The 22,138-nt window shown below is 46.1% G+C and overlaps 1 protein-coding gene across 1 annotated transcript in view; it reads left to right on the top strand.

The window, feature by feature from the left end:
- DMRT1 (doublesex and mab-3 related transcription factor 1) overlaps positions 1–22,138 on the top strand; it is a 1,789,254-nt gene that overhangs the window by 1,204,821 nt on the left and 562,295 nt on the right. The gene's annotated exons all lie outside the window — the stretch shown is intronic.

Raw genomic sequence — 22,138 nt, 5'->3', positions numbered from 1 at the left:
AATCCTGTTTGGGCATTGAAGACCACGTCATCAGTGAACAGAAGTTCTGCGATGTAAATTCCCACAATCACTGGTACAACCGTACCAGTGACCAGGAGGTAATACTACAGATATATGATGTCAATGTAGCTCAGATGGTAATATACAGCCTTACCTCACCCTTAGGGTTGGTGGTTCCCCATTGCACCTGTACCTCACTATGGCCTAGCTGTTAGAATGTAGCTCTTGAATAAGCATAGAAGTAAAGGATCCATACTGTATTTTTCAAATACCTACCATATAAGGGACCTATTGACCATGTTGAAGGCCTGGCATAGGTCAATGAATGTCATACAGAGGGCAACACTCTTGGCCTTGGTTCATTCTAAAATTATTAACTAGGAATAAGCAATGACCACCTGAACCACTTCAATGCTTGAACCTGTCCAGAAGTGGAAAAGGTAAGTCCTTTTCCTCCACCCATGAATGAATGTTACTGTGTACTCTACCAAAATTATTTGCAGGCAGGTATAAGAGGGAAATAGGATCTAGAATGGACCTGGCATGTTATAGTCCAGTTTTTAAACACCACTCCATAAAACCAGCATTTTCCCAGCCTGTAAGACAGCATGCAGGGAAAGGAGAACCATAGGGAAGGTTCTGCTTACAGAAAGCAGATGGAAGAGCGTTCAGGCTTGGATCTTTGTTTGGCCGCTGATGTAGGATGGCTACTTCAGTCTCTTCCAGGCTTACCCAGATCCTTAGGACTATGCTGCTTGCAAAAGTATGCTCTGTTCCCCTTTGTTATATAAACCATGGGTATTAACTGCTATGCACCTTCCTCGAAGATAGATTCCTGTATGTAAAGATGCTCAACATAGTCACCAGTATAAACCATTTTCTAAAAAGCACTACAACCCCTTTTGTCTGCAGCGTCCATTAAGCATTTCCCTGGCTTGGGTCTGTACCTCCTCTCCTTGACCACAGATATATATTCCCTATACTTGGCTTTAATCCCCGGACCACTTGAGACAAATTCCCTGAGCATTGGCAAGTGGTTGGAATAGCTGGATATTTGCTGTCTTCCATGTTTTATTATACCATGCAATTAGTCCACTGTTTTGCCGGCTTACGGTTGATGGACTCATGCTGCGATACTCCATTGGTAAATTCCATAAAACCACCCAATGGACCTCATTCTAAGTCGGCTGGTCCTGTAAAAAAGTGCTGGTATTCGTGGATACCGGCACTTTACGGACCGGCCAACTACAGGTTTGCTGGTGGGGCACCTGGTATACCTCCAGCTAAGAGATGGAGGTAAAGCAGGCACGCTACCGGAATAATAATATGGTGCCGATAATGACGGCATATCCCCTCATGGAGTCCTGTGGGACTCAATGAATGGGGATTTACACTGTCACTCCGGCACCCGTAATCCGCCGGACCGGGTGCCGGAAACGGTAACTACATTTGCTGGTATCCTGTCGGCTCTACCGTCAGTCTTGATTGTCTTGGGTCTTGATTCACAAATGTTTATACTGGAGTTAATAGGTTTTGTCCACGAGCTTCTCTGATTTGAAAATGCAACCTTATACCAGATTCACAAAGCCCTAACACATTGGCAGATACCTGGAACATCTTTGAGATGCTCACATGCAAATCTGAGCCACTAATACTTGCTCAATGGCATCTCGGAGGTCCTCTGGGCATCTTCAGATTTACTCGAGTTTTTGGGCTTAGTGAGTTAAGTAAACGTGCAAACATAAGATGCTCATGGGTATCTCCTGATTATTTCCAGTGCAAATCATTGGAAATCATGCCCATGGAGTTTCTTATTCTTTGATAAGAGTACCTCTAAAAATACCCTTCTTTCCTTCAACAGACAGCTCTGCTCAAATCGCCTATATCTCATTCTGGAACTGATTCTCGACACCCAGACTTCTTATTATTTGTTTACTTTGTACTTTGGACATCCCCATTCCAGTTTGTCTACTATACCATACCATTTAAAGTTATTTGACTGTTTGTGTTTTCAAAAGTTTTTTTGCAAATTCAAGTGTTCTAAACTGTGAATTAGGGCCCTATACTGTCAGACATGAGATTTGTATTTGGCAATTTTGACTGGAAACCATAGACATGTAATGAAGAAGTGCAGTTGTTTGGCACACAGTTTTACAGAATCAAGTGCAAATGTTCCTTTTTCGTCCACTGTTATTATCTATGCTGAGAAGAACATGTGTGTCTACAGAATGAATGAGAAGTGAGGCTTCAACCAGTGACATAGAACTGGCCATGTATTTTAACAGACATTTAGTTATCAAGCAATATATCTGTGTTGTGATACTGTTATGACATTGTAGTGGAAAATAACGTCCACTCGCGATTCCGGTGGATTGATGAACCCTTAGTTGGTTAAGCAGCTAGCAAACAAATGACTAACAGCAACACGCGACTTTGACGCAAGTGAACTCCCCACTTCAACCCCTGGTACAGATCTCTTATACTTACAGGAATACATGATTATCAATGCAAGGGGGTGGTCTCAGCCTCACAAGGTTACACCTTGCAACTTTAATTACTGACTGAGACAAACCCTCCTTGTACAGTCTTTTGATGCAAGCTGCACTCAGCAGCGTTTGTTAGCATTATCAGTAAAAGCAGCACAGTGCAAGGCATTTTTCAAGGTGAATATACTCCCTAATGCTTCACACTCGCCTTGAGGCAGGCAAGAGGACTACTAATATGACATTGGCCAGCTAAAGCCACCTTTCAGTAAAAGGCGAGTGCAGGGAACATGCTTAGCTGTGCCAAAACAGATGTGTCAGAAGCGTGAACAGTGAAGGCGAGCATTCTTTTAAGTGGTGTGCGAAGCGCTGGTCGAAGGGTGACATGCACAGTGCATCCTTCCATCTACCTTGTATGCAGACCAGAGACAGTGGTTTAAATATGGTGTAATGACAAACCAAATATATTATCACACAATTGTAGGGCAACAGGGAGGTACTTATATGATCATGCCTTATTTAATTTCTTTCCTCTCAACATTGATGGGCATAAATTTGGGAAGATGTATATTCATTTGTTTTGTATTTATTTGAGGTAACATAGTGCTTTGAACTGAAGCTCTGTATTCGAGAAATCCCGGTAGATGGGGATATCCCGCTTTCAGGTATTTAACATTAGTAATGTGTTGGAATGTAGGTGAAACATATGTATGCATGTATGGGATTTATAAAGCCCAAACCTAGCTGTGACGTAATGGGGCACTGTACAGAGAGGAGAAGAGAAACCCAGGGGGTTACGGGTGATGTGTGGTGGTGGCAGAGATAGCTGGGATGGCTAGCCGGAGCAAAGGAGAGACGTGGCCCCGGAAAGGGGGATGTAGGAGTGATTGAGTGATTGCCAAGATGTTCTTTGAAGAGTATTGTCTTTGGGAAATTCCTGAAGTGTAGGATCGAGGGTGCCAGTCTTATATCTGTTGATAACTTGTTCCAGAGACAGGTAATATAGCAGAAAAAGGGCTGTTTCTTAGTTTCGTCCTTTGTGCTGTTATTTGTTTCCAGTCTGGGGATGACAAGGTTTGTATCACATTTTTGTACTGGTTGAGAGATGTGAATCTGTTGAGCTTCATGTAGATTGGGCATGCATGATGGGGTTTCCTAGGAGAATGTATTAAGTCTTTGTCCGATTGAGACTCAGACTTATGATTTACGTCCAGGGTTAGATAAGGGTTAGACAGTGCTTGAGTCAATGGATTTATTTGACGCAATCGATCTTTAGTAAAAGCTGTGTTTTGGTGTATATCGATGCCAGTGTTGACGCAAAACTCCCAGAGAGGTTACTGGTAGAGGTTGAAGATTGCACTGGACAGTATGGAGCAATGTGATACTGCAGGTTACTGGGTGGAGCTGCGGTCTATCAGGGCTCATCTTTACGAGTTGGTCTCTCATGCACATGGCAAGGCTTTTGAGATCATCATGGTCAACGTTATCGAAGGCGTCCGAGGGACCAAGTAAGCAGGGGTCCCCTTTGTCCCTGAGGGGGGGAGTGTTGTCAATAATTTGGTCGGTGGCTGTTTCTGTGATGCATTGTGGTCGGAATCCAGATTGATAGCCCTGTAGGAGATTGTGCTGAATGATCCTTTCATTCAGCCGGATGGCATCTGTCTTCTAGCTCACTTTGCTAAGGAGGGGGGTGCATGATAGGGCGATAGATGGCCATGTTGTAAAGGTCGAGCGTGGGTTACTGTTGCAGGGTAAGGGTCTTTCTCATTTTTAGTACATCTGGGAATGTGCCTTGTATGAGGGATGCATTTATGATGTTGAGAAGTAGTGCGATTGCTTTACATGTGATGACCTTCACAATTGGGTAAAGGAGGGTGTTGTGTTTGTAGCAGGTGGGTTTGCGAGATGTAGGAGTGTAGGGCAGCTTTGGAGTAATTGCTCTGAATTCTGTTCATTATAATACTTATGAGCTGCCATGGTGTGGTGTAAGCTGTCAATACTTGTGAAGAAGTAGTTGGTGCTGTTGACTTTGTCAGTGGATTGCGGTGGAGGCTGTGGGGCGCTTTTCGGCAAGGAAGTGCTTTGCTCTTGCTATTTATGTCCATGATGGTTGTTATGAAGTAGTTTACTTTAGTTGGGTTGATGAGTGTCCTGCATGCAGAATGAAGGTTTTCATGGTGATGAGGTATTTTTGTTGGTGGGATTTTCTCCAGAACTTTTCATGTCTGCAGATGGCATGGTTACTGTCCTTGAGTTCCTGTGTGTCTACCTAGGTGTATAGGGCTTATGTTTGTTAAGTCGAAGTTTTAGTGGTTCATGAGTGTTGGTGGTTTTAGGGTGCGGCTGAGTGGGTTTAGCTGGGCTTTGAAATTCTCAGAGGGGTCAGGCATGGATGCCCACGTGATGAGGTTTAATTCCAATGAGTCAGTGGGGAAGTTCTTGAATGAGCGATGGGTGTCTTGGTTGGATTGCTGTAACCCCTGTGGGGTACAGGTGTGTGGTGGTGGAACAGGATGGGTATGGATGTGTGGTCTGTCGAGTTCAAAGGTGGTGATTGAGATATTTAATGGCTGGAGATGTGGGGAATAGCCGGTTAAAATCAATTGGTGAAGAGGGACATAGAAATATGTAAAGAGAACAATTAAATCATGTACAGCATGTATTTTGGGGCATTTTCAGTTTGCTTTTATAAAGTGGTTAACATTAAGCTACAGTACGGAGCAGTGAAAGGTATTAGATGGGGGTGATGCAACTTCTGGTGTCAGGATTTTCTTCATTAAAATAAGATGCCTTCAGGGTCCTTTTAAAACCCTGCGCTGTTATATTTTTAATATTCATGGTTGAATAGGACGTTCTAGTGCTAGGGGGTGAGGTTGCTGTAGGAGGTATAATAAAAGGCAGCACAGGGCGCTAAGGGAACTGAGAGGTTGAGGAGGTCTTGCCATCAGAGCATGCAAGCAGAGGTATAGTGGGATATGTAGCTTGCTGCGTGGGTGGAGGTGAAGAAAGTCCACGCATACACTTGTAGACTAAGAAAGGGAACTTAGAAAGAGACTGGTGTGTCATTGAGAGTCAGCCCATGTTGAGGTGATGTGTGAAGTGACAGATTATAAAATAAAGGTAAAACTCCCATAAGGAGACTAGAGGAGTAGCCAAGTCAGCATAGGACCAGCCAGGGGATCCCAGTTTTAGCAAAAACAAATGGAGAAGCAGGGTTGGTTTTGTGGATGTTTAGTAGATTTTATTTATATAATGAAAATTACTGTGAAAACAATGCACTTTTGGCACACAAATGCTTACAAAACGTTTTAACATTGATTTTCAGAGTGGAGGACCAGTGTCCTTAACAATGGGTGAGAGGATGTGGCTATAAAACCAGATGATGCAGGGGAGGTAGGAACATGAACTAGGGACAAAGACAGTAGAGCACGATATAGGAACGGGATAGTGGATGAAGTGCTAAGTTTTAGGATGAAGGGGTGAGGGATTAGTGCTGTGAGGCTGTCATAGAGAGGTGGGGGAGAGGAGTACAGGGAGATGTGGTGGCGTAGAATGCTATGCAAGTGCTTCTTCAGAAAGGAGGAGAGCTAGAAGGTTGGATTTAAATATAGAGTGGGAGTAGTGCAGAAAGGGAGAGGTAGCACATTACAGAGTAAGGGAGCGAGGAGAGAAAGAGAGCAGAAACAAGAGGGCGTGCAAGGGGCACGAGAGGGGGCAGAGGTGAGCCGAGGCTGACCGTAGGGATTGTGGGGGAGAGTAGGCGTGAGATGGTTGGATAAGTGTGGTGTGGCAAGTCCGTTAGTTTTGAAGATTATGATAATGAGTTTATACTTTGCCCTTGCATAGATAACCAGTCTAACAGACAATGGGCTCGGGAGGTGGAGGTGAGGCGGGGAAAGTTGAAGAGTGTATGGACAGCTAAGTTGAGGACTTTGTCCAGCGGTGTAAAAGCATAGTAAGGAAGGCCATAGAGTATACTGGCACAGTAGTGAGATTGAGAGAGTACTAAATAGGATATTAGGTGTTTTGCATTGTTGAAAGGAAGCAGATGTCTTATGTTTCTGATTTTGAGGAGATTAAGTCTGGCTGCAGTGGCAGATTTGGTGAGTGAGAAGAGTGAAAATTGCTAGATGTGTCTAAGATGACACCAAGGGTGCAAGTAGAAGCATACTAGGGAAGGTAATCAGTAGAGAAGAATAGAAGAGGGAGAGAGGAAAAGATAGCCTGTTTGGATGGGAAGTAGGGAACTTCATTCTTAGTGGAGTTGAGCATGAGCGAGTGAGATACCATCCAGTATTTGATGGCAGAGAGACAGGTAGACATTTCTGACCCTAGCTCGTCAAATAAGGAGGGAAAGGAGAAGACAATCTGAGTGTTATCAGCTAAGAGTTGATAGGAGAAGCCATACGAGGAGATCAAGGTGCCAAGAGCAGAGGTATGGAGACTGAAGAGAAGTGGACGCAGGACTGACCCTTAAGGGCGTGACTGGGGAGGTAAGGCTGTTCCAGGACACCTGGAAGTGTCTGGGGTGTGATATGAAGCCAACCAAGTGAGGGCCTTGTCCCTGATGCCTAGGATGGATGGTCAGAATGGTTGACGGTATCGAAGGCAGCAGAGAGGTTCAGATGAATAAGAATAGATGAACGGTTAGCTTGACGCGACTCAGTAGAGTGCAAATGTCGTAAGCCATATTAAAGAGGATACTGAAGGTTGTGTGTATCAAGGAACTCAGTGAGTAGGTTGAAACCTACACATTCTAGGATTTTGGAATAGTGAGGTTGTAAAGAGACAGGACGAAAGTTGGCAGGACAGTTAGAATCTAGGCCAGGTTTCTTAAGGTTAGAGATGACAGTATCTGACTTGTAGGATGATGAAATATTCGCACTGCCAGGGGAGGAGCTGAAGTGGAAGTCGGATATGGAGCAACACTGGGAGCTATTTCACTATGTGTGGGGGTAGAGGGTCGATGGGGGCACATGAAGAGTTCGCCCTGAGGAGAAGTCAAGAATCTCATCAGGGTTAGTGGGACAAAGAAAGACATTTAGGCTCATTACAAGCATGGCGGTCCGGAAGCAATGGTGCCGGTAAGCGTAATGGCACTGTTGTTTTCGCACCGGCATACTACAGGTTTGCCTGGCCGGTGCCGCCCTGCCCAACAGGTCTGACCCTGCCGGGCAGACCTGTTACGGAAGCACTGGCACCGTTAACAACATTGCTGGTGCTTCCGTGGTGCCCACTGCCATATACTGCTATGGGAATGAGGACTTACAATTTACTGGTGCCTGGCATTCAGGGCTGCCCGGGTTGTAATCACCCGGTGGCACCAGGAAGTCAGACACCAGTAAATATTTACGGGTCTGGTGGCAACCCGCCACTATCACTGGCACGGTTGCCTCCGGAACTGTAATGAGCCCCATTGTCTCAGGACAGGAGGGTAGAGGTGGTGGAGAAACGTGAGCAGGTGGGGGATAGAAGGTACTTTGCAAGGGTAAAGAGCTAGATTGTTAGCAGAAAGCATTGAGGAGATGGAGGAGGGTTTAGGAGGTGAGGGAATTTGGTTGAGAGGTTTTTGGAGGCACCAGGTTGAGTCGATTGAGATGAAATGAGAGAGAGATAGAAGTCACGTTGGGCAGAGTCAAAAGTAGTGGAGTCGTTTTGAAGAGCAGTCAGGTAGAGTTGGAGATCTGGGGAGCGTCTAAATCTTTGCCAAGTGCAAAGTTTTTTCCTCTTTATTGTTTTCAGGGTGCGGATGGTAGGTGCAAACAAAGGCCATGGAGAGGAGGTTTGAAGAGTGATTGTAGCAAGAGTGACGTGAGTGGAGAGGTGAGTGTTAAGAGCAAATTTAAAGTTAGTTAAGGCTTTATCAGAGGGAACAGTGAATTTTGCATTGGAGGAGAATGATTGGCTTAGGTCCGAGATGTAGACAGGGAATTTGGAGGGGAAACTTGCATTTGGTAATGGAAGTGGTAGACAGAGAGACAAGGGTGGAAATAGGAGTGGAGATTGAGGCAAATACAATGGAAGATCAGAGGGAGAAAGAACGGTGGAGATAATAGAGGCGGATGATACTGAGATGAGATGAGGGAGTTACCATTTGAGTGAGTGGAGGGAACAGAAGGGAGCCAGTGATTTAGGAAAAGAGACCTAAATTCATAGGATAGTGGAGTGGAGTGGAGTGGAGTGGAGAGAGAGAGGGCAGGTTAAAGTCACCAGTAACAATGAGGTGATAATGGGGGAGCAGGGAGTCAATCATTTTGGAGAGGTGGTCAATGGATTGACCAGTGGGACCAAGTGGCCGATAGAGATATATAATATGTATGCTGTTGGGAGCAGTGATTGTCAATATAGTGTAGTTGAAACTGAGAAATATCGGGAGATAGGGGGAAAGATAGATAGGATGTTTGGAAGATTCAAACAGTACTACACCACCACCTATACTAGTTGGGTGGGGAGAGTGGGCAAAGGTGTAGGCAGGGTCATGAAGGGCAGCAAGGGCTGCAGAGTCTGAGGGAGAAATCTATGTTTCTGTAAGTGTAATAAGGTCAAAAGAAGGAGAATTGAAAAAGAAAGAAGGAAGTCAGAGGAAAAGGAAGTCTTGTTACAGACTGGATACCAAAAAGCAATATAAAGCGAGTGATATGTAGAAGCATATTGGTTTTGACTCTACAAAGTAGAGAGGCACTGGCGGTAGATGTGAGAAGAGGAAGTGTGATGTAAGTTAGAGTTGGAAGTTTTGTGATCAGAGAGAGAGAAGCTGAGGGAGTAGAGCAGTGGTCTCGAGGAAAAGAGATGATAGGGATAGGAAGAGAGTTGAAATGGTTTTGCACAGAGGAGAATGAAGAAATAAGTAGAAGAGAAAGGAAGAGTTAGTAAGGAAAGTGCATGGCGAGGGTTGGGCTGGGCAACGATGTAATTGGTGCTGACAAGCAGGGCACAGAAAAGCAATAGTTGAAAAGTAGAGTCTGGAGGAAAGGCTGGCACTTAGCTGTTTGCCTTTTGCTAGGTTGTCTGTGGCTATGTCGCCCCAAGACAAGGGGTCAAGCACTGGAACTGGTGACGAGCAACCAATGGTGGGAAGGGGAAGCAGGACCACTGCCTGCGGAGTCCTAGTCCGGGCACCCTGTTCGTCACTTGATGGTAGTGCAGGTGGCTGAGGTGATTTAGATTTAGCCTCATTGGAGTAAAGGTAGTGTCAGTGTATGTGTAACAAGCATAGAATTGATTACAATTTTGTTCATTTTTTATTGAATGAAAAAAGGTGTTGTTTACTTAGGAAGGCAATTTCATAATACTTTTTTTCACAGTAAAGATCGAAATAAACTTTGAATTTGTCACTGAAGGTGGTGGTCTTCATCAAATAGGAAAAATATTGCATTGATTTTCTCCAGCATGGGGTCTTACAGGGATTTACATGCTCATGGATATTGCCCGTCGTCAGGCTGGGAATCCTCAGTAATATTAAAGTTGTTTTGTTTTAAAGTTAAAAACTGCTTGTCGCTTCTATAGCCTATTGCTGTCGCTTTGGGTCACACTGCCCCAGCCAATGACATTCGTCCTCCTAAGCTCCACCCTTGGTGGTCATCTTCAGATTTATACTGCACGTTTTCGTGTTGGGAGGCCTTCTGTTTCGCCCCTCGAAATACCGATAACTTTCCTATTTTTGTGAGAAATCGTCTCAAATATTTTCACTCTTCAGTCACTGTCTGACTACCTGCGGCAGGGACCCAGTGCCAGACGAGGTCCAGTCCATTGTCGGATCTCCAGACCGGATCTCCAGACCGGATCTCCAGACCGTGTGAGGCTGCAGGCCCAAGCTTGGGCCTTTCTACACGCACAATGGCAGACGAAATGCGACCTGAAAAATATCTTCATTGGGCATCGGCATCTCAAATGCATCTACTGCTTGTATCCAGACCACGACGCAGACAGATGTTCCATCTGCCAGGCCTATTCCAAGATGTGGAAAGACTGCCTTCAAATGTTAGTTGCGTAGGAAGGGGGGGGGGCCTCTGACTCTGCCTCTGTGTGCAGTTGTGAATCTTCCAGCATCAGTAGGCCCAAGGAACATGCTCCCTCTGTCAAGAGGTCAAGATCCTATGAGGACACTTCCCTGGGCAAGATACCAAAAAAGGATAAGTCATCTCACTCTATGACTTCTTCATCGACAGGCACCACAGATGCGAAGCCTTCGTCTGAAAGGCACCGGTCGTCGTCTCCTTCCCCGTCACAGGTAATCTACCTCTAAGCAGACAGGTCTCGTCTGCGAGATAATTGAAGCACTTCTGCGAATCACAAAGCTCTGCCATCACAGACCCTGTTGAGGGACACGTCAGCAGCTTCACCGTCGACAACCTCTTTGTCATCACTGGCCTTGTCGAGGGACCCATCAGCTGATGACCTTGTCCACCAAAGCCGTTACCCTGCCTACGACTACCCTGTCGACGACTTGTCCATGAAGACTGCTGCCTCGTCAACGGGCTCGGCCACCACAGTCACTGTTGCTACGACTATAATTACCACTCTCAGAGTGGCCCTTCCGCGTAGGCTTCTGTCAGCTGTACCGGCACCAGTCCCGTCAGCGGCATCGCCTTTACCTGCGCCAGCACCATTACCTGCGCCAGAGGCCCTGGTAATAGCCTCATTTCCTTGGGGCACTAGTTTGGAGAGAGAGATGCCTCAGGCTGTCGCATTACTCCCAAGACCTACCAAGGCCACACCACTCTTCACACTGGCTCTGTTGAATCCTCCCAAGGTGTCATCACCGATCCCAGTGTTCCAGTTCTTCTGAAGAGGACCTACCAGAGGGATTCTACTCCGACCAAAAAAGCAGTCAGGGTGAATCTGATCCCATTCTGCCAATGCCTCAACAAGGGGCTCAGCCATCTCGCCAGCCATCTCAACCAACTAGCCCTTGGCACCCATACCTGCTCCACCGAGGAGTCCTCCAATGCCTTCCCTAGCCCAACTCGCAACGTTTAGCCATAGCTAAACCTTGCCGTTTGCTAGTTGCAACTCCTCCTGTTGTGGAAGAGGCAGCTCAGGCAGATACCGATACTGTCACGACCCAAGGTACACATGGGACTGATGAGTTTGACGACTACATTCCCACTGATGGGGAGCCTCATGACATCGAGATGCCCTCCGGGGACTGTCCGCCAGATGAGATCGGTTGGTTTCATACCATGATCTTGTGTGCTGCAAAGCTATTCAACCTCATAACTGTAGAAAAGAAGAAGGATGGCTTCCTTTTTGAACAGCAAGAGTCCTACAGGAAGACATTGGTGTCAGTTCGCCTTCTGGATGACATTTGGGAAGATGGCCTGCTGGTTATGAAGACCCCAAGCATGGCCCCTGCAAAAAAACACTGCTTAGAGAAAAAGTACTGGGTCCCTGACACAGCCAGAAGTGCCTCAGATCCCAACCATCTCTGAGCTCTTTGGTCTCTGCTGCAGCTAGGAAAATGTCCTCTTACCCATCTTCCTCTTCTACAGTTCCTCCCGATCAGAAGGGTACGAAGCTGAATGTGACTGGGAAACACATTATCACAACTGCTGCATCTACGATCAAAGCTGCCAATGTGTTGGCCATTCTCTCGAGGTATGATAGAGAGCTTTGGTATAAGTTGGGACCCATACTTAACTTGCTTGAGGATGACAAGAAGGCAGAAGCCGTAGCTGTTTTCACGAAGGGGAGGTTTCCTCTGACCATGCTGTCACTGTCGCCCTGGACATCGCAGATTCAGGTTTCTGGCAAATGGGTAATGGAGTGGCTCTCTGCTGCCATGGTTGACTTAAGGCCACCAACTTCCGCCCTGATGTGCATTCGAAAAGGTGGTGGACATGCCATTCGATGGTGAGAATATTTTCAGGAAAGCTGCCGACAAGACCCTTCAGTCCATAAAGACGGACACAGAGACAGCATGTTCGTTGGGCACTCTCCAACAGAGGCAGTCCTTTCGATCTTCCAAGGGAAAGGTCTCGAGATCCTCTAAAGGGTTCGCCTCACCCTATCAACCCTCCCATTCCGCCCTGAGGAGGCTTATAGGGGACATTCCCAAGTCTACAGAGGAGGATCCCAGAGTCTTCACGCTCCAGCAGCAAGAACACAGATGCCTAAGCAAGCCTGATCCAGTTCAGGGCCTGTGCCCTCACTTCAGCAGCCCAGTGAGAGTCCGGTTGTCGCAGTTTGCCCACGAGTGGTGCAACATCTCAACAGACAAATGGGTGCTCAGTATCAAGGGTCCAAGAGAAATGCCCTTGCATTCCTCCCGTCTTCCGACAAGAGCAGGACGTACAGCAGCTAGTGAAATGGGTTTCCATCCTCCTGACATCTTCTATTGCCCCTTTCTTTAACATTGCTTGAACCTCCTTCAGGTTCAAGCAATATTAAAGAAAGGGGCAATAGAAGATGTCAGGAGGATGGAAACCCATTCTAGACATAAGATGCCTAAACAAATTCCTCAAGTTCCAAAGGTTCAGGATGGTCATGTTGCAGCATGTGCTCAGCCAGCTGTAAAAGGAGATTTTCTGGCGACCATGGCGTTTTGTTGTTCAGGGAAAACAATACCATTTGAAGCCCTACCATTGGGCCTAAAATCAGTCCCAAAAGTGTTCACCAAGTGCTGGGCCATGAGGGCAGTGCACCTTCGGTGCAGAGGAATCTATGTCTATTCCTACCTGGATGATTGGCTGATCTGATTCCGCTCTCACACTCTAGCAATCGGAGCACACAGCGGTGATCATCCAGGCCCTAACTTCTCATGGATTCTCGATAAACTATCCGAAATCCTGCATAGTGCCATCTCAGAACGCTCTATTCCTGGCGGCCCGCCTCAACACACTGTCGTGTCTAGCGACTCCTTCAGAAGACAGAATAAAAGCCATCCTAGGGAAGGTTCAACGGTTATCAGCAGTTACGTTGCGACAATCCGATCCATCAATTCCCTGCTGGGGATGATGTCCTCATTTACCATCTGGTGCCTTTTTGCAGACTGCAGATGAGACCACTTCAGGAGTTTCTGGACTCACAGGCTCATGGTTCAACGAGATCAACCTCAATTCGGCTTTCCGTCAAGCCCTACGTTGGTGGTCTGTTCATCCTCATCTCTCACAGGGAGTTCATTTTCAGGCGGCAATCACTACTGATACCTCACCGATACCTCACACAGGCCAGCTGTACGCCAGAGGCTTCCAGAGAAGGAGTTGCATATCAACATCCTTGAACTGCAGGCAATCTTCTGGGCCCTGAGGTCCTTCAAGTCTAAGCTCCATGGGATGGTGGTTTGTGTCTTCACCGACAACACGACTACAATGTTTTACATCAGAAAGCAGGCTGTGACTCACTCTCTGGCTCGGGAGGCGCAGAACCTGTGGCACTGGGCCATTGCTCAGCAGATGTTCCTTGTTCTGTTTCACCTGGCAGCCATTCACACCACCATTGCAGACTCGCTCAGTAGGGAGCTACGATGCTGCCACAAGTGAGAACTCCAACAGACTCAGGTATCTCTTTTCTTCAGCAAGTGGGTCACCCTCAGATCGATCTGTTCACCACGTCAGCCAACTCCAAATGGCAGATGTTTGACAGCAGGTATCCTCTGGCCAAGAGTCTAGGAGAAGCCTTTTCGTTCCCCTGGGAGGGCCTGTTCCTGTACGTATTCCCGCCAATCCCCCACCCGCACGACCCAGGCTGTTCTGCTATTAAGATCTTCTCTGTATGTCAGTGGCTCCAGCCATCAAACTACATCTTCTTCCAGACCTCCTCTCTAGGGAAGGAGGGTCAATCCTGCACCATGACCCTGAGTCGCTGAGCCTAGCAGCATGGTTCCTACGGCCCTAGAATTCAATCACTACTCGATATCTCTAGATTGCAAGAACATTCTAGCTATCACCAGAGCTCTGTCAATGCTTTCCTGCCATAAACACAATTAGAAAAGTAGAAACACTTTACAGTGTGGTGCAGCTCAAAGAGGATCTCTCCCCTGCGAGTCACAACTCGCAGCTTCTGCCTTATCTACTCCTGCTTGCTAGGTTTGGGCTAGTCCATGCTTCTATCAAAGAGCATTTGGCCGCCATATCCCGCTATACTCGGGCTCCTGGCAAGCTCTCCCTGTGGTCTCATAGATTTGTGAAGGAGTTCCTCAAGGGCCTCTTCAGGACGTTCCCACCGGTGAAAGCTCCAGCTCCGGATCTCAATGTAGTTTTGTCAAAGCTAATGGCTCCACCTTTTGAACCAATGCATCAAGCATCTTTAAAGATTCTATCTTGAAAGACGGCCTTCCTAGTGGCTATCACCTCAGCCAGGCATGTTGGGGAAATTCAAGATCTCTCATGTAAACTTCCATATCTGTCATTCCATCCTTCCAAGGTGGTTTTGCAGACTCATCTTTCCTTTATGCCTAAGGTTCCATCAGACTTTCACTTGAACAAACCTTTGGTCTTGCTGGTTTTCTCTTCCCGCCAGAGAGGGTGTTGCATCCACTGGATGTTTTGCGTGCCTTGAAGTACTACGTGGCACGCATCAAATAGTTTCGAAAGACTTCTCAGCTTTTTGATGCTTTCCGACATATGGGACATGGCAAGGCCATGTCTAAGGCTTCCATCTCCAGGTGGCTCTCTGACAGTATCACACATTGCCATTGTCTGGCCAACAGCCCGCTACCCTGCCTACCGAGAGACCATTTCACCAGAGCCATTGCAGCAACTGCAGCGTTTCTCTCTGGTGTTCCCCTGCTCGACATTTGTAGGGCTGCTACGTGGAGGTCTACCCACACCTTCCCAAGATTCTACTGTCCCGAAAGGGATTCCAGGAATGAGTCCTGGGTCATCCAAGCAGTGCTTTGCAACCTGTTTGCATGTGGTAAGTCTATTCCAGGGGTAAGTGTATTGCTTTTGTGGAGCCTTGCCACCTCCCATGGTTGTGTATGTGTACTGCTGGGTAATTGTATGTATGGGCATGTGAATCCATGTAAGGCCCCATGCTGGAGAAGGAACAAGTTACTTACCTGTAACTCTTGTTCTCCAGCATGGGTCTTAAATGGATTCACATGCAAACCTTCCCTCCGTCCCCTCTCTGGCTCTTCTTGGTTCTTTCTGCCCCTTTACATGCGCAACCAAATCTGTAGATTGCCACCAGGGGTGGAGCTTAGGAGGACGAATGTCATTGGCTGGGGCAGTATGACCCAAAGTGAATGCAATAGGCTTTAGAAGTGACCAGCAGTTTTTAGCTTTAAAGCGAAACTGCTTTAATATTACAGAGGATTCCCAGCCTGATGACGGGGAATATTCATGAGCATGTGCATCCATGTAAGACCCATGCTGGAGAACAGGAGTTACAGGTAAGTAACATGCTCCTTATTATTACAACATTTGATGAGTACCATGTTCACCAACAATATCTCTTGCTGCTAAGTCCTATGGGAAGATTGAGGGTGGTTACTTCCAGATCATCTGGACTCTGTGGAAAGCTAGGTGTTCCTTATTGTATAGGAGCTTAGGAGGGTGCTGGGTACAGACTTGGGATCTTATGATAGCGAAGGTACATTCTCTGAAGCTGGATTTGTTTAAGAAAGATGTGGAGAGAAGAGGGTTGGTGGAGGATCCTGGTTGGCTGTGGCAAAATCAATGTATGAGGGGGTGAGACGCTCTTAGATAAATCATGTTTGTACTCAAGAAAAAGACGGTTTTCGTTCAAACCTAATTGGGGTATCCGTCTGCCCAAAGTCCCTTACTATTGGGGTGACAATAATGATTCCCAAGGAAGGAGCAAGTCTTTCCCCCTAGCTCCCTCAGGGGAACATTTGGAGTTACCTGCTGTTGGAAACTACCTGTCGCTTGAAACACGGGTACCTAGAACTCTGCCTACAGTATGTGGCACACATGTTATTGTTCTCTGGCAACTTTTCTGGCTTGGTAGGGAAGATACACGGCTTGTTTCTACACTTCCTTTGAGTCTTCAAACAATTTCTGCATGTTAAAGAGAACAGTGTTTGTGTCCCATCGAAATGACTTGACCGTTTTAATGCTTTTGAACTCAAAGCAAGAAGATCTAAAGGTATAAATAGTAGCTCTGTCCCCCTGGCCTGATTTTAAGGGCCATCATGACAATAAAGACCCAACTACATTACATTTTTAGGAAACATACATTTAAAATTGGACTTTGCTCTAAAGACAATTACCTACATCCCTGTCTGTATATCCAGAGCGCCCGGTCATTCACATGACTGCATATCCTGTGTACTTCTTTACTGGGGTTGGTTGTTAGTTTTTTAATATAATGTGTTTGTATCTTTAGTTTAATTACACCTATTATATTTTAATAGAACTTTGATTCAACATGTCTTTTATTTTGGTACTATATTTTACTTTAAAATCACAGGCTTGGTGTCAGTAAGATATTGCTGGTCTCATATCCTTGGCCTTACAGTCTCACCCCATAATTCTGGGTAATAAATAGGCAGTTGTACGCAAACTCAAATTGAAGAAAATTAAAGTAAAATGTGAATAAAGGTGGTCTCCAGTTTGTTGCCAGGGAAATCACAACAATGTTGTATACTCATAAGCAATTGGTCAGCAAAATGAACTTTACCTGTGTGTATGAATCTCATGAGTCCTTATGCACAAGCATTCATTTCTATAATCAACTTTACATAAATATTAAACCCGAAATAATCAGAACATTCCAATTATACTTCTATTGCTCATCAATAAATGTCCCTCAATGTCTTAAACTGCAATGAAGCAACTTCACCGAATAAGCAAGGTTACATTATCACATGCATCAAAATACTATTTTTACCTTCCCCGCTGACACCCACCATTTACAATGTCAGATCACTGTTAATACAATAAATATGATTCTTGTACTTCAGAACGAACCTGTGTGTGCAATGTTCCATCTATATATCTGTGCAACATTCTCTGAACACATGTGTGCTACTTTCAAACAGCTTCCATTAATTTGCCTTCCTATCTAAAAGTTTAGAGCTGGAGTTATAACATTCTCCATTAAAAGGTACAATCGTAAAGAGCACCCGTGCCCTTTCACAACAGACTGTGCATTTCAGGGTAAGAGATGTATGGGTTTTGCCTTTGCGCAATTTTCAGTGAATAGAAAAAGTCCTCTGCCTCTATCCCACAACACATTTCATGACTAAGTCTCCCACCGGCGACATATCATAAATAATATTATGTCAGGCGACAGAGCTTCATGACTGTGCCATTTGCCACATCAACAACGATATGCTTTTAGGACACACAGATTCGGTTTTAATTTTATATAATTCTACAGAAATTATCTACATTGAAGTTACACGAAATGTCAGTTTTAAACAGCTTCTCAATACAAAAATGCATTGAGTTCTGTTGAAATGAAATCACACTTGCACTCAATCTCAACTACAGAAAACGGTGCTATTTTATCTTACATTGTCCCTGTGCCCCTTTGAAAACTAGTATCCCCTTGTTTTGTCCAGGGAACCCTTATTACTATCGACAATCCTATAGGATGATCTGAAGTTACATTGGGCTGAGTATTTACAATTTAAATGGGGCTTTTTATTTCTGGTGATCATCCTGGACCCTCTCAGTTTGGAATTTCTCAGTCTGCAACATCCTGTAAGCTTCTGCATAAGTTTCCAGTATAAAATGCTCTTCTCCTTTCAAATGGGCATCATCTCTACAGTCTATGAAAAACCAGCACTCCAGTTGATGATAATGATGATAATCACCTGTCGATCTGTATGCAAGGTGCTTTATAATCAAGACTCCTCCCCTAATATTGTGGCTAAGTAGTTGGGGCCATTCACTCCGTGTCTTGTGACTGGCAAGGAGGGGAAATCAACCCTATTCTTGTGACCTGAAGGGAGCGGGATACTCACTACTAATCTTATGCAGAGTAATTTTCTTGTATGTAATATAACTTTTGATGCAAATGTGTTAATTTGACAAAATGAAGACCATTATAATCTTTACTTCGGGACGCACGATTTGAGATGCAATATGACTCTGAGAGATGTATATTTTTGGAAATGTGAATTGTTCATATGTTCTAGAATATTCATATTTGTACATATTTTGGATTTGGTATTGACCGAAAGATATATTGTGTATCTTATTTATTTAGTGTTCGCTTGTCCAGTGCTTATTCAGCAAGTAAATTCTGTTTCAGTGCACCCACAGGGTAACAGGGGACATGGGAAAGACACACGTTAAAATACATACAAATATTAAATACGTTGGAGAGGAAAAAGGACAAACCTACTATGCCCTGTGAGTATTCAGAATGTGCAAGTGCAGAAGGGAGGGGGAGCTGGGGGTAGATGCTGGGGTTCCCGTGCACGTGGGTGAGAAACAGATGAAGTGCAAGGCATGGTAAGTGTGAGCCTCCAGGAGAGAAGGTGTGCTGAGGCAAGTGCTGAGGATAGACAGAAGCTGGGGGCGATTTGGTGTGGGAGGTCATGGCCCCCAGGATGCATAAGGGCCCTGGACACCAATCAAAGCAACTGTGCGATTAAGAGAGGAGAGAAGGGGGCAGGAGGAGGTAAAGAGGAAGGTCAGGAGGAGCTTCGAGAATTTAAGAAAGTCCTGCTCAGGACATAGAGGGTGGGGGAGGCTGTTCCATAGAAGGGAGCCAGCTAAGGAAAGCGATCAACTTCCTGCCCTCTGTTTAGCAAAACGCTTTATGCACAACGAGTTGGTTCCAGAGGAATGGAGAGGTCTAGAGGGAGAATATTTAGTAAGAGACTGTTGCAGATAGTGCGGTCCCCGACCACAGACAGCCTTGTGGATGATGCAGAGGGATTTGAATTTAATCCGTGCAGCAACCAGGATCCAGTGAAGACTTTTTAGGGCAGGAGAGATGTGGTCTTTGGGCTTAAGGGCAAGGATAAGTCTTGCTGCCCGATTCTGGATTAGCTGAAGGGGTCGCAGAGTGGAAGTAGGTAGATTCAGGAGGATTGCAATAGTCCAGCCAGATGGCTCAGGTAACATTGAGCTTCTGGGAGAAAGTGAAAAAAGGGAGAATTCCTTTGAGAAGAGCTGTACGTGGGACTTCTTGGCAATGTCCTGAGTGTGAGGGAGGAAAGAGAGAGAGGAGTCGAAGATGACTCCGGGGTTTCTGGCTTCAGAAGAAAGAGCAGGGAGAGAGCCTGTGGAGGAAAGCCAGAGTGAAGGGAAGTAGGAGGGAGCAGGGGTCCCAATGGGAAGTATCTCAGTTTTACAGGCATTGAGGCAGAGATCGTTGGATGTGCACCAGGACTGGATGGCAGATCGGCAGTCATTATGGGGCTTATGAGAAACATTTTACGCAATCCATCGCATGACTTTGAATTTTTATCAGATTTTGACAGATTTTACCCTGACATTGTGCCAAGCAGCGTTGTTCCGCTGCCCTAATGCACAGATTGCCAGATCTTTGCTTCTTGCTGGGCCCTGCCCGAGTCAGCTGTGTTGGTGCTTTGGATAACTGTATGTATTTGGCCTTTCCATCATGGCCGCCCGCACCGTGTGTTGTCGCGTGCCTGGGCCTCGGCTCCGGATGCCTCCTTTGATTGGTGGGGACTCTGGAGTTAATGGCCAATAAGAAAGCCGGTAGGCTTGGCCGGACCTCCCGCCAGCCCGTCAGCTACCGGTTGCACCCCCCCCCCCGGTCACCCACTGTATGTCTGCTCGCCTCCCCTTTGGTCGCCCGCTGTATGTCTGCTCCCCCCAGCCCCCCCTTTGGTCGCCTGCTGTATGTCTGCTCCCTTGGTCGTCCGCTTTATGTATGCTCCTCCCCCCCCAGGCCTCCCCTTGGTCCCCCGATGTATGTATGTCTGCCACGCCCCTGCTCCCCCTTTGGTCACCCGCTGTATGTCTTCTCCCCCCCTTGGTCGCACGCTGTATTTATGCTCCCCCCCCAGCCCCCTCTTTGCTCGCCCGCTGTATTTCTAATCCCCCCTAGCCCCCCCTTTGGTCGCTTGCTCTATGTCTGCTCCCCCCAGACCCCCCTCTTTGGTTGCCCACTGTATGAATGCACCCCCGCAGCCCACCCTTGGTCGCCAGCCGTATGTCTGCTGCCCCCCTTGGTCGCCCGCTGTATGTCTGCTCTCCCCCAGCCCCCGCCTTGGTTGCCCACTATATGTCTGCTCCCCCCCTTGGTCGCCCGCTGTATGTCTGCTCCCCCCAGCCCCCTCATGGTCACCCGCTGTATGTATGCTCCCCCCAGCCCCTCCTTGGTCACCCGCTGTATGTATGCTCCCCCCCAGAACCCCGTTAGTCGCCCGCTGTATGTCTGCTCCCCCCCTTGGTCGTCCGCTGTATGTCTACTCCCCCGAGCCCCCCCTTTGCTCGCCCGCTGTATGTCTACTCCCCCCTTTGGTCACCTGCTGTATGTATGCTCCCCCCAAAACCCCCTTGATCGCCTGAGGGTCGGCTGCCCTCTTGGCCATGCAACCTTCTATGACTAAAACGTATTGTATGCTACTGCCGCCCGTAACCAGTAGTAGCTGACACGTATATGTTACCACATACTCCGTCCCTTTGCATTACCCACTGCTGCCACCCTCAATTTTGACCATATGCATTACCTGTTGCTGTCACCCTTCAAGATGGGTTTGGCTCTCTTGTCTTATGCCACCAATTTAGACCATATGCATTACCTGTTGTCGCCACCCTGCAACATGGGTTTGGCCCTCATGTTTTATGCCACTGATTTTGACTATATGCATTACATGTTGTTGTCACCCTTCAAGATGGAGTTGGCTATCTTGTCTTATGCCACCGATTTTGACCATATGCATTACCTGTTATTGTCACCCTTCAAGATGGGGTTGGCTCTCTTGTCTTATGCTACCGATTTTGACCATATGCATTGCCTGTTGCTGTGACCCTTCAAGATGGGGTTGGCTCTCTTGTCTTGTGCCACCAATTTTGACCATATGCATTACCTGTTGCTGTCACCCTTCAAGATGGGGTTGGCTCTCTTGTCTTAAACCACCGATTTTGACCACATCCAGTTATGTAACCAAGCAAGAATTCTTAACAGCGCCACGATGCCCGAGGGCAGTTTGTGCGCTTTACAAATGCAAATAAGTAAATAAATATGAAGGAAGGCGCAAGAGGGTCTGTAATGCACATTTGGTTTTAGGTTCCTAGGATTCTCTACTATAAGTTATAGATTTTAATCTATTATATTTTTCTGTTATTAAATCCAACTTTATATATACAGACATGCACTATATCAAGTTGAATACAATGCAGTGTTTTTCAAAGTAATAGACCTTCAAATGGTGTTTCCTTCCCCCATTTATGAATGCATTATTTCTCTCTTGACATTTTTTATCGGACCTATCATAGGAAAGAAAGGAACCTTTTTACAATTATAGAAGTATGTTCTCTGTAGTTATTGCAAGCAGAGACCCCTAAATCGCATCTTAGCCCAGCAATCCGGAAACACATTTAAGTAAAATGTTTTAAGGAAGGTTATGCAAATCAATGTAATCACAAATTGTGTTTAGCATCATAGACAAAGTAACACCTATTATAATGTATGAATAAACATAGATTCACAGAGGCAAACTAAAACCAAGAAATAATTACATCAACATAAATTAGAATACAACTATATATCAATATCACCAAGACGTGCCCAACTTTAACGTACAAAACACCACCACGTGT

This window comes from Ambystoma mexicanum, chromosome 6p (genome assembly GCF_040938575.1).
Source record: "Ambystoma mexicanum isolate Mex_15411 chromosome 6p, UKY_AmexF1_1, whole genome shotgun sequence".
Lineage (NCBI taxonomy): Eukaryota > Metazoa > Chordata > Amphibia > Caudata > Ambystomatidae > Ambystoma > Ambystoma mexicanum.
The sequence above is the reverse complement of the archived record's forward strand: the minus strand, read 5'-3'. Positions and strand labels throughout refer to the sequence as shown.